The sequence below is a fragment of the Nelusetta ayraudi genome, unplaced genomic scaffold (assembly GCF_046127955.1).
Source record: "Nelusetta ayraudi isolate G7.1 ecotype Tasmania unplaced genomic scaffold, CSIRO-AGI_Nayr_v1 ptg000007l, whole genome shotgun sequence".
Taxonomy (NCBI): Eukaryota; Metazoa; Chordata; class Actinopteri; order Tetraodontiformes; family Monacanthidae; genus Nelusetta; species Nelusetta ayraudi.
This window is the reverse complement of record NW_027466057.1, coordinates 3602459-3616173: the sequence shown is the minus strand read 5'-3', so window position 1 is coordinate 3616173 and position 13715 is coordinate 3602459.

The following is a 13715-nucleotide window of genomic DNA, read 5'->3' as shown; positions in this document are numbered from 1 at the left end:
CTTCCAAAAAAAATTAAAACAACTTTGGTTGCTTCATAATTTATTTCCATGGATTTCATTAATGTGCTTCTGCTGTGAGTGTGCGTCTTATTGTGAAAATCTGCTACTATGATGTTTTGCACTTACCCCATCCCCAAGATTTGTCAATATGACATCCAAAATATTCAACGCCTACATCCAGTATGCTTCTTTTTTGACAATGAATTGCTGATGAGATGTGAAGTTGAAGAGAGACACACGTGTAATTTTTGGAGGGAGAAGCTCTGAACTCGGAGCCGGCCACCATTGGGAGATGGACTTGTGATCAGAGAACAATATTTATTTATTTTCATTCTTGCTCATCATCCTTTCTATCTGACAGAGTGGATCGTGGATGCGTCGGCGCCAAGAAGCGGGTGTTTTTGTAGCTGCGACCGGGAGGGTGTACTTTACCTCAAGAGCACACACAGAGAAAGACAGAGAAAGAGAGAGAGAGAGAGGGAGAGAGAGAGAGAGAGAGAGAGAGAGAGAGAGAGGAGGAAGAAAGAGGAAATACTGAGAGTACTGAACTGCTGAGTTTCGGGCAGTGGCTGAATCCAAGTCTGACTGCTTCGCCCGTTGTGCTTTCCAGCTTTTGGCTCATGCTCAAAAGTATTCTTGTTGTTTGGGTTAAATAAACAGCTGCCCACAAAATGATCTGTTTGCTTGTTTCTGCTTGAAAAATACTCAAGAACCCCCCCCCCCCCCAAAGCAAAGTAAAACTTCACACATATTTATTGTCGTGCTGTTTATCTTGGGTTTAAGCAGCCCAGAGATTGATCTTTTGCTTGCAGCCAGATTTTCAATTTTCATTGCATAAATGTGCTTCCTGTTTCCTTTAAACCCTTTTATTTTGTCAAAAAAGAAAGAAAACAAAACAAACTGTACTCTGATATATTAGAGATCCAGACTCAGATAGGAACTATTTAGCCCTGTGTTTACAGCGTCCCTTAAAAAATACATTTCGCCATTCCTGCTAAAAACTGATTCTTTGTTGGAACGTTGAAATATGGTTGGAATGAGTCATAAAACAAGCCAATCTCAGAGAGTAAAGAATACTTGGCGAGAGGAGAAGAATCAATGCCCTCTTTGACCTCATAAAAGGACGGTTTAAAAAGACTGTTATAAAGCAGAGCAAGCCAAACAAGTCCAGGATTGCTCTTTTCTCTTTTCTGAGGAGTTCTCTGACCGGCGAGATGGTTGCATATTGTTCTGAGAAAGTGCTGGAAGAGTGAACCCGGGACCCTGAAGGAGCTCTTGGCCACGGGGACAATACAGAACATACATTATACAGGGTGTTTTTTTTCTTCCAGACAGTGTTGGCCGTAGTTGGCTCGTATTTGTGTCAACAAGCACAAATGCAACCTGACAACCTCTCTCTTCCCCTCATACTGTACATGAACTCATTTAAAGGACTCGCTCCATGCATGCCCTCAGTGTGGTCCCTCTATGCTGTGACACATACAAAGCACACTGTTACAGGGGTCCTATTATGAAAAACCCACTTGTTCAGCTCTTTAACATGTATTTTTGCTGACATGCCGACTAACACACAAAGTAAAAAACTGACAAGTAGTAATAGTAGTCATAGTAACGCCACTGCAGACTTTTTTTTTTTTTTTTAATGTGGGCAAGGCATCACTGCATGTGAGCTGGTAGTAAAAAATGCATTATAAGAACTGGATACTGGACTGGCAATATGGTGGCTTGCTGATTTTTCCCAGTGGTCACTCGAGGTACTGCAGCAAAAAATTAGCCCAAAAAGCATTTTACCCATAGACCATTCATTCATTCATTTTCCATTCCCACTTAGTCCCGAGGTCAGGGTCACGGGGCATTTTACCCATAGACCATAATACAAAAATAAATGCATTTAAAACGGCTGACAGGATGACTGTGACCCAAAACGCGATTCAGAGAAAATCTTTCTATTGTAGAATTTTCAGTTATGGTCTTTTAGTCGTTAAGAATAATTAAAAAATAAAGGCCAGAAAATCACAAGAAAAGAGTTTATTCCCAGCGTGACGTCACAACGTCGTACGTGCTGCTGTGTCTCAGCTCGTTCTGATTGGCTGCGTCCTGACGTGTCTCTAAGTGACATTCTTCAGGATCGTTCTGATTGGCCAAATGGATCATATGAGTTTCAGAGGCATGATGGAAAGTGACACTACTGCGCATGCTCTATGAGCTATTAATGCAGAAGTCAAAAACCTTTTCAGCGTATGCGCTGGGTGAGCAACTTCATTGAAATGAATGGGCCGCCATCTTGGAGTCTGGGGGTGTCTTCCACAAGGGAATGGAGGAGAAAGTGGGTATGGATGGATGGATGGAAATGGCCATAATAGAGTCCCCTCAAAAACATCTACACTTGGTCACACACACACACACACACACACACACACACACACACACACACAAACTCACTTGCTTACTTAAAAGGCATAAATTATTTAAGCTGCTTATGAATATTTAAGGTCCCCTGTCTTGGGCATGATCCCCAACTGAGACCCCCAACATGCCATAACGGCAGCATCATGCAGGGGTAAGCAAACACAAGGACACGGCGCATCTAATTACACCACGTACCGAGTGTGGGGAAAGATAAATGAGGCAAACTTAATATGGGATGAGACCACCGGCCTTGCATCATAATTCAGACGTGCCTGGTTATGAGAGACATCTCCCGAACTGGCCGCGAAGCTTTGACAGTCGAGATTCCTGCCAGAATAAATGAAGCCGGTGCTGCCGAGGCTCCAGACGGCGCTGACAAAAACGGTGCTCCGTCGGGCGGTTTACCAACAGTATCCCCACGCAGGCTGAGAAGCCATGTTTAATGCATGCTAGTGGAGCGGACTCAAAAAGAACATTGGTTTAAACCGTGCATGACATCTTCGATGCATACAAGCAACCTTCATGCCGACTAACTTCCTCACTACTCCAACTGAAACTCTGATTTGAACTGGATGGAGGAACTGGATGGAGGAAACAGTGGGTTTGCCCCATGGGAACAGGGTAAATATTTTATTTTATGAGAAGATTTCATCAATAGGCTACATGCATAAGTCCACAAGTTGTAATCGAGGTGCAAATAAAAAATAGAAATTGGGCAAAAACTAATTTCAAGGAACAAATATTGTAGGAAGATTCATTTTTATAGGAGTAAATATATTCAAGGGAATGAAAATTAATGCAATTTACTCTGTCTGCTTATTTACAGGCCTGGGGGGGGATGTCTTACAACAACAATACTATTTTGTTGCATCTTTAACAACCGAACCTCAACTTGTTCTTTTATTTCAGTGATTAAATTGTTCCACCAAAACATTCCAACACAAGAGTAGTTAGATTGGGCTGCCATGAAAGGGTTTATACAAGACACCAGGAAAGAAAGACTTGAAGGCAATAATAATTATAATGGTCGACTGGAAGAGAAATTGTGGAAGATTCCCTAATTTCAGCGCCGGGAAGTTGTTCTGTGCTTCATGCGCCGCTGAGCAACCTTTTTTAAAAATGAACATTACCCTGCCTCTGTCTGTGCAGGCACACAAGCGAAAGGAAGGATAGTCATCGTGCATGCAAATAAAAAGTCAAATTCCAATTATTTTATTTCATGACTTGATCTAATATAATCCTGCCCGGACAGAATGTGTGATGGCCTTCATCTAAAATTCATTTAGAATAGGGAGCCGGGACAGTTCAGGGGTTCTGATGGGAGAGGAGTTCGGGAAACACTGCGGCGAAATTGACTCCAAGACAGAGTCGCTTAGGATGAGTTCATTCCGTTTGCTGACTCAGCGAAAAAGCAAAGGCGGGCAGATGGTTCACCAAGAGAAAATGGGACTCGGAGGAGATGGCGTGCAGCAGGAAGAACTTGGCCAGCAATCCGAGGGACTGAAAACATGATAAATAGCTGGAGGGGCACAATTCAAAAGTAGAAATGGGAACAAGTCGATCCATCTCCAGGTAAATTCAGGCGAAGCAGAACTCTGACCACTTTCCAAGGTATTGGCTTCTTGAGCGTAAGAAAAACAAAATCTGATCATAAAAAAAAATCAGCCAAAACCAATATTTACATATTTATGACATTTCGAGGTCGATAGTTGAAGTGCAGTTGAAAAGATGATGCTTTGCACCCAAACATTATATTTAGGAGACAGGAATGTTTCCTTGGCGCCAAAAGAAGGTCGTCAGGGGCATCGATTTGTCGGATTGTGACGCTTGTGCTTGGGTGGGAAGTTTTTCTTGCTTTCAGTTTCCAGTAAATAATTCACGTCATTCTATTTTCAACACGTAACCACTCAGATCTTTTGGAAACAGGGCCCTTGTGCGGGAACATGTTCTTCTTTTATGTCCAAAACTTGTTCCACTCGACCTCTCCGCAGGTCTCTCTCTCCACAGAAATCGCTCGATTCAGCCAGAGTAAAAACAATACTGGACCGGCACAGTCACTGTCCTTCATTTTCCGAAAAACTATTGTGTCATTTTAACTACAGCTTTGACACATCTACGGTGAGTGAGGGATGGCCAGAGTTCGGAAGGGAAGGGATGAACGAAGGTAATACAAAGAGGTAGACAGATAAAACTTTTCCGCGAGCCACCATCATTAATAAACCATGAAGTCACGTCTCTAATTAAAACCGCAGATGACCTCATAATCAGCCTCCTTCACTTGGGTGTTGACGCTTTGCCACTGTGGCAGTGATTAGGGGGGTGGGGGATAAGCTCCACACCTGGATATTATGTAACATACAATCAGACTGCACCAATGATTCAATCAAGTCAATCACATCCTAGATCCACTCAATTAAAATTTGTATTTTCCCAATTCAGACCTTATCATGAGTTAGTTAGTTCTGTTCCAGCATGGAACTGGTTCAGGGGTCCCACCAGCCTTTAGGCTTTCATATCTTGAGGAGCGAGATACCAAACTGGGACTTTTGTCGAGCGAAATGAGCGCAAATATTCAACTTGTTCACTCTCTGTGCAAGAGGCCTCAAGGTGTTTTTCCCTTGTCGGGTGGATGGAGTTGTTGTTGTTGTCTACAGTCCAGTGTGCACCGAGCAACCCGAGAACCCAAAACTCTCTCAGCCCACTTGAAATCACTTTGGCTGCGTTCCACCAAAGCAAACCCTCGATTAAACACCCGGCGAGCTCTTTATCGCTCTTCAAACAGAACCGTGATGTAGCAGTTTGGCTGCGTCTCTCCGACACTCTCCAGAGTGCCGTGAGAACTAATAATGTTTATGAGATTTAAAGTGAGCCGAGTGCACCGGAATGCATGGGGGGAGGAACAAATACGTGCACAAACCTCTGAGGGGAAGCTAAGTAAAGGAACTTCTTCTTTGGGCAAAGACATTCTGGGAGACGTCGAAACATTACAACAGGAAACGAGAGAGAGATAATTACGATTAAAGGCTGCTGCCCTCGGCGACCTGCAGACACACAGTAGTAATTACCAGGATGTTGTGCTGGTTGCAATTAGCCGACACAAACTAAATGCGCAACTGCGGTCAACACAAGGGATCGCGACACCGAGCGCAAGCATGTTTGTGTCTGCGGAAGCCAGAAAACACAAAACTGCCGAAAGAGCCTGACAGTAGGAGGCACTAATGGAGAAATTAAAAGTTTATAACACAGGGGAGAGGCAGAGCAGAGGCAGGGGCATCGACCCTCACATACACACACAAACACAGCCCAAGGGTCGTCAGTCCAGTCAGTGATACGTCTCGCTCTTACAGCAGGTGAACTACAGCTGAACCCAAATGGAATCATCTCTATTTAATGTCGGGGGATACACTGCTGAAATTATTTAAAGCAGCTGGTTTTGAAAAACTACATTCAGAGCTGCAACATATTTAATTAGCTCCTGGTGCCACTCCCCCGACTTTATCTAACTTGGAGCCACCGAGGAAATTGCCATTTTAATTATGGCTTCCAGGTAATTTAAATAACATTTGGCACAGGGTTGGAAACAGTGGCTCATTATTAATAGCCGCACTCGCTGGATTGTGTTACCTCAAAACTAATGAACTGATTAGAGACGAGCCGCAGAACGCCGCAGCGAGACACAACACGGTGGCCACACAGAGTTTCCTCTGGCCCTTCAGACGGACACGGAGCCAAACCACAAACTGGCACGTGTGCGATTTGTATTGCTCTGTTTAAAAAAACATGGAGCAGCTGCATCCGAGCTGTGCAAGGACACGCTTCAGCACTTGACCCTGTTTACATAGAAGCACAGTGACACAGCCAGAGCTGAGGTGAGTGCTTTTAGATGTCAGTTTGCCAGGAGTCGGAGTCGCAGTCTATACAGGTGAGGGTTTGCACCACCAGGGGGCGTCGTGTCCGGACTGTGACTGTCGTGACCGCTTGTATGTAGAGGGGCGCAGTCGACCATGTGCGCCTCTTCTATCCTTGCTGTTCCAGTTGATGATGAGCGATTGGCTGTCACTGCTATAAAAAGGGGGGGGGGGGCGGGGGGGGGGGGGGTGCCGACTTGTGGCTCTCTTCTTCTTCCTTCCTGCTTTGAACTGGAGGTCATGTAGAAATGTTTTATCAAATAGAATTGCGACCTCCCGTGTTTCCTGTTGAAACATTTAAGTTAATCAGTCCGCTAGCCTGTATGGGAGGGAAATGATTTCATCCCTTTCATTTTCTCCAGTCATTTTCTCCAGGGAGGTCAGTTTCATTGTCATTTGTTTTGTTTTTTTTGATAGGTAAGAACTTTAAGACCTTTTGTTTGCTATTTTGGCCATGCCAGACTGGTTGCCCAAGCTGGTTAGTTGTAAATAAAAATCTGTGTGACCAAGTGTTGCACGGTCTTCCTTGAGAGCTTGGGAGCCTTTGTGTTGTGTTCTGAAACGGGGGGTGGTGTGAACCCAAATGCAGCACAAACAGCGTAGTAGAAATTGCAATGAGGGGGTAGGTGTTGGATCAGTAGCAGGCCCGAACCAACAAGGGCCAGGGAACAGGCAGACAGACACCAGAGACGCAGAGGCTGTAGACGTGGTCGGGGGCAGAAGGCTGGTCGGGTTCCCGGGGAGCTGGCGGTCGAGGCAGGTCGGGGACTGAAGGCTGGTCGGGTTGCTGGGAGGCAGGACGTCAGGGAAAAACGGGGTCGGAACCGAGAAGGCAGGAGGCGGATTACCAAGAGCGGAAGCGGGCAGGTCAGAACACCAGGGAAATCCAAGCTGGATCGGGTCAGGGACAGGGACAGGGACAGGCTCGGTCGACAACGGGTGATCAGGCACAGAAACATTGGCAGGTCTTGCATGGGGACAAAGAACAATCTGGCAAAGAATGGGTGTGGAGCAGGAGCCTATATACTGAGCTGATTGCAGATGAAGAGCAGCTGTGAGCACAGGTGAGTGGAGTGGCTGATGAGGTGGGAGTGGCTGGCATGCTGAATGGAAAAGTACTGTGACAGTGTTCTAGTTCCCCCACAGACTGGGCCATAACTGTGACTGACACATCCGATGGCTTCCTGTCTGCCGTCTGCTGTGACTTCCCACCCGATGTGTTGCAGCGATAAAAGACACGGAGCGCAACTTAATGAGACCCTTATTAGCAATTGAAACACCCACGCAGTAATGTGCAATTTCCCGGCTATTTATTTAAAGACGGATGGCTGATGTCAAAATGGCTCAAAAGATTAATCCCTTGTTGGTGTCTTTTGTGCATTTTTCTGTTTTTTTTTCCAATGCTGCCGAAACGCTTTCCATTCGGCTCTCCCATCGCTCTGATGTTTTGTTTTAATGTCAAATTTAAATTTCCGGTACCTAAACCCGGTTTTTGGAGCTTCAGTGCAGCCACACAGCTGCTCATCTGCCGCGTTGCATATGCCTTTTTTCTTGCTCCCTTTTCTCCGGCGGAGTACATTTATAGGTCAGGTCGGACTGTATCTGATTCAGGCCGTGAGTGCAGCCTTTTATCGATGTGGAAAAGCCTGGCCTTTCTGTCTACCCCCGTCTCAGTCTCCAGCCACCTGTACACTTCAGATTAGCTCGGGGAGGCGGGCTCGTTTTATGGCCCTGCGCTCGCCAGCGGAGGAGCTGAGTGGAGATAGGGAGAGAGAATGCGGAGGCCAGATGGAGGTACGCGTGCAGGACACACAGAGAGGAGACAGCCGGTGGCGGAGGGGGGGGGAGGGTGGAGGAGCTGGAGAGTTTCTCTGCCGTGAAGTCCGACTGACAAAAGCGCAGAGCGTCAGCTCACTTCAGACACTTCCTCTCCTCCTCCTGAGATGTGGCCAGTAAAGGCAGAGAAACCGAGAATTCTGAAAGTTCGCTCTGTGTTTTTGGAGTTTACAAACTCGAGACGTCATGGGCGGCACGCACACTTCTAATTAAGCTGCTGGGGAATACCGAGAGACAGAGAGGGGGATGCAGACGGACGTGGGGAGTGACAAGGACGCGGGTCTTTTTTTTTTTTTTTTTTAGCTTGCTGCTGTGTGGAGGAGACAGTGCAGCCTGACTGTCTCAACTCTCATTAGCTGCCGAGTTCCGAAGGCTGTCGATGTGAAACCAGCGGATCTGGAGGAGCTTTTACGTGGCCAACTCTGAAAACGTGCTATTCCTGGCCAAACCCTGCGTCCCTCAGCCTCTTGATTAGATTCAGCGATGCGCAGTTTCAATCAGATCTTAAATGTGACAGTGCAGTTGGCATTTGGGATGCAAACACCCCTACTGTCAAACACTGCGTTTGCCACAAGTTTCCATGTAATAACTGACACAACATGCATTCATTTGAAAGATTTTTCCTCTTCTCGCCCAGTTTTGTCACCTTTGGAATTTTCCAGGGAATAAACAAAAGCAAAAACGATTGCACAGGGCAGATTAAAAACTTGAGATGGGGTAAAAAAAAAAAAAAATCAAAAGCGTGCATCACCTTTGTTTGCGTGCCTGTGTAAAAATACATTTGCAGGACTTGAAAACAGTCTCCCTCATCCCTCAAGATAAGAGCTCGTGGTGGAAGAAAAAAGTCACGCAGGAACGATCGCTGCAGTGCTTGTCAGACGCTTAACCAGTGTCTGAAGCTCTCACAGTGCATTTCATGCTTGAATTAAAGAGAGCATCTTCTTCGGAGCTGGTGATCATCCATGTGTGTAGGGGGGCACGACAGTTGGTTTGGATTTATCTCGCAGGAAACTCTTTATGTGCCAAAGCTGATTTTTTTATTTTTTTATTTTTTATTCTCAAACAGGTCCACAGTGCCATTGCCTGCGCCCCCTGATCAGGTGTCAGGTGATGCCTCAGTGTTCTGTTCCATGTGAGGAAAAACAAGCGCATCCTATGTAAACACATGCACATATGCAGGATGTAAAGTATCAAGAGATTAACCAAAACAATATGAAGAGACCGTGTCTGAGCTGTTCCTTCTTTAATTCACCTTTAATGCACCGCCAGCTGCGGCTGCGCTCGCCTTTTCCTCTCTCCCTCTCCCTCGCTTCTTTTTTTGTTCCAAATAAATCAGAGTGGAGACAAAAAAAAAAAGGAACGACCCTTTCCACTGGAACGCCGCAGGGATTAGTTGCATCACGGATTTGTGCAGAGAGATATTTGCCTGAATCACAATGCGCTTTTTACGAAGATCTCGAAATTAACAGACAGAAATTAAAAACCAGTCTTGCGAACATGCTTAATAAAAGGGAAAATAAATTAGTAAAATACAGATGTTGGTGTTTTTACTGGTCACATGACATGTTTTCCAGTTGGAAGTGGCTCCCTGGAACTTGATGCAGCAGGTGCAGCATCACATAACAGGAGCTGAGCAGGTCTTTCTGAACAGGTAACATTTAGGCTCCACAGTTTTTCTATGGAATTTCAACACTACCCCCCCCCAGAAATCTTGCATCATGTATAGCCCATGTAGCCCATCTTTCCATGACGGCTGCCATAACTCAGCAACATTGCAATAATAACAGCGTTTGACATTGGTGTGAGGAACCTGATGAGTTAGCCCTCATTTAGCCATCCACATCTCCCTTTGTGACAGGGAAAAGAAAATCTGATTTGGAATTCCACTTGCACTGCTATTCTCCTTGGAATGACTTAGCTTAGTCATTTTTCAACTGTCTATTGTTGACAAAGTTTTGAGCGACTCTGCAATGGAATCCCAGCTATACATACATACATACATACATACCGCTGATCTTTAATGGCAGTTTAGTTTACACAAGTCTCTCTCCTGTGCGTCGACATAAGCACCCTGTCAAATTGTTGATGCTGCGAAAGAAAAAATTGCAACGCATGAACTCCCCAACTTTCTCTTCGATAAGTCCCTTCCCCCAGCCTGCAGGAAAGAGAGAAAGAGAAAAAAAAATTGTGCGACGTCACCCTGCCTGTTTGTGTAAGTCTATATACCCGAAACTGATACTATTCCAAGTCAGCAGAGTGGTTTCACAGCCGCGGCTGCAGGCTATCGGTCCCCACCAGCGCAACTCAGACAGAGAGGTAACTTGGGATTCAGGGTACAAATACATGTGGGTGCAGGTTTCACAGCTGCAACTCTGAGTGCACTCAACGGAAGCGTAACTGTAGGGAGCAGTGAGTTCATGTTGACAGTCCCCCCCACCTCCTCCGCCTCCCTCCTCCCCCTCCTCCTCTTCTCGCACACTGCATTTTACCATTTTTTCCTCTTTTTTTTTTAAAGGAATTTGCTGTTTGATAGGATGCTGATAGAATGTTTGCCGATGCTGCTCTCTGCGTGTTCGCGCAGGCATGTGTGGGTGTGAGGATGGTGCTTCAAAAGAAGAAGAAAAAAAAAAAGGAAATCTTGTTTGTATCATATTTAATTTTTGATAATGAAGTGGATAATAGAAAGAAAACATTCCAAAAAACTTGTTGACTTTACAGTATAGTACGATATAAAAGCAGGATTTTTCTAGCTTATTCTTGTCCGAAATCCAATAAGAACCATTTATCATCACTTAAAATTTTATTTCCTAAAATGGTGCAGAGGCAGGACTGCAGTCCTTTAAACGATATTGAATAATATAAATGCCCCCCAGTTTTTTCTTCCTTTATAGCTACCCAGCTATATTAATTCACTATTGATTTAGATGAGTCCATACTTTTGTGTGGAAGACGCTCACCATGGTATTTACTTTTAACAGCCACTGACAGATAACAGAAAATTTGCTGTTTTTTTATTTTCTGGGGATTTTGACCATCTGGAGAAGTCTTTCAGACAAAAAAAAGAAGGGGGGAGGAATATCACAGGTAAATCACATTACCGCCCCAGTTCCAGCTCGCTGCTTAGCGGTAAAGCTGAAAAAGCAGGTTTTCTGCGAGAAGTAGGGGTGGGTGCTAGTGGGGGTGCAATTTGCCTCAACCAAAAGCAAATATCGTGTCTGTTATGGACTCTGAATGTGCCGAGTTTACAACTTCAGCTGAAATAAAATTTGCACATTTAATGCCAGTCTGCAAAACCTCAGATTTAAATATTCCCAAAGCACATCAGACTGCAGTAACATTATGCGGAATGTGATGGCTCTGTTTCTCCCCGCCGGGCTCTCTCCCTAAATATCTGTGCACTTCCGACCTTCAGCAGTTCAGACAAAGGCTCTCTGGTTGAGGGGAGATCAAACCAAAGAATCTCTTTTCACAACCCAATTGTTGAATTTTGAGTCTTTTCCTTCTGCTTGCTCAGGTTCTGACGTGACTGTGCGTGTCAGATGCAAGAAAATGAACGGCTTGAGTCAGAATAATTGATGAACTGAATATGCTGAGACTCAGATGAGCACATCATTGTCATCAGTTAAAGTTCTGCAGGGGCATACTGTTGAGGTTCAGACAGCACAAAGTCAATTCAATTTATTTAAAGTAAAAGATGTATGTTTCCTGAATTCATAAAGAAAATATTGTTTTGACACATATTTGTTTTTCTACTTCTTACCTATCATCGAGTGCAACCATAGCATCACATCATGGACAGTAGAAATTTGCCATGTTATGCAAGATTGATTTTTCTAATGTTCTTTAACTGCAATCTGTGTCTAGGTCAGTCCCTTCCTGCTTGCTCCACTTTCGCATTGTAATGTCACACAGGGCATTGATAGCTCTCTTACCCCACAGTGAAACACAGTGACGGCTGTAAACAGAGAGCTAAATATGCTGTTTGGAAAATGAATATATAGATGTGTATGGACGGATGAACGGGTATAATATCCCTGCATCACCTATTAGCTATGGTGTATTATCTATCTCCCAAGTGTGCCACACTAGAGATGCAAGAAGCGAGGGTCTGAAATCTCCCTCACCAAAACAGGCAACCTTTAACATGTTGCTGCCAAAAAAAAAACATCCTTTGAGGTGCAAAAACAAACCAAAAAACAAAAATATTTTCAGGTGGAACAATATATGGATAAAAGTAACAGAAAAAAGGTAGAAATCAGGTCACAAGTAGGTCCAGCACCGAAAAGATCTTCAATATCTGGGGAGTGATCCAACACCTCCCCAGCCCCCCCGGGAAAAGAACATGAGGTTGGAGCCGGTGCATCACAAACTGCAGGCTGCAGAACATGAGAACTGGCATGAAACAGTGAGGTGATGGGAGGACCTAGCTACAGGCAAAAGGCAAAAAAAAAAAAAAAAGAAAAGAGGAAGACTGAAAGGTCACCTTAGAGAAGCTGGTAAGTCGAATCCCAGCGGGGGCCGTTCCTGAAGGAGGCGGTACATGATGTTCCTCCAAACTCATCAGACCAGCCATCTGCCGGGGCAAGGTGAGGTCACTGGGACGCCGTCTCTGTGCACAGAATGGAACGGCTCCATCCTGCCAAACATAAGCTTGTCAAAGTAGTTGATTGCGTCCGGGGAGACGTGTAAACGGCAACATGCTGGCAACATGGAAGACACGGCACCAGCCTTGGGGATGTTATATGCATGATTCATAGCATTTTCAATTTATTTTGGTTTTGTTAGATGTTCCAATGCCCTTTCAGTGATTATTTTTTGGGCACAGAGTTTTAGATATGAAATGATTTTTCAGAGAAGACATCTGAAATGGGGTGACACACTGGTGCAGTGGTTAGCGATGCTGTCTCACAGCGGATCTGAAATGGTACGTGAGGCAAAGGTGCTGCTTTTGGCTAATCAATGAGAAGTTCTCAGAAAAAAAAACAGCTGGAAAGTGGAACTAGCAAATAAGTCAAGGATGGACTTCTAATTCCTGAGGAGTTGACTGACCAACTGGAGATGCATTATTATTTTTATTTTTTTTAGAAAAGTCAGAAGTCCAGAATTTGAGTTCATTGAATTTCCTAGATCTTGAATAAGACTAACCTGATTTTAATAGTAATAATCAATTAAATTGACTTGAGTAATTGATAATTGAGGAAAGGTGAATCAAATTATTCAGCCTCCTCTCAAAAATATGACTTTAAGATTGACCTTTTCTTTCAGCACACAGATGATGTTTCACATTGCACAGACCAGCTGAGTACCAGTTGTTGCAGATTTTATTTCCACGGCATCAAAATGCACCTGCGATACAGCACCGTGATGACAATCAATCAAAGCCACCCCCCACCCCCCCACCCCCGCCCACCTCCCGCAGCAGGTTTTTTTTTTTTTTTTTGTTCTTAACCTTTTCCATCACAACAACCTGTCTGCTCCTCCCTCCTGTTCGCTCTCTGCTAAACCTGACCGTGCCGGAAAAGTAAACAAGCTATTGTGGAGCTGCCCTGCTCATTAGCCTCT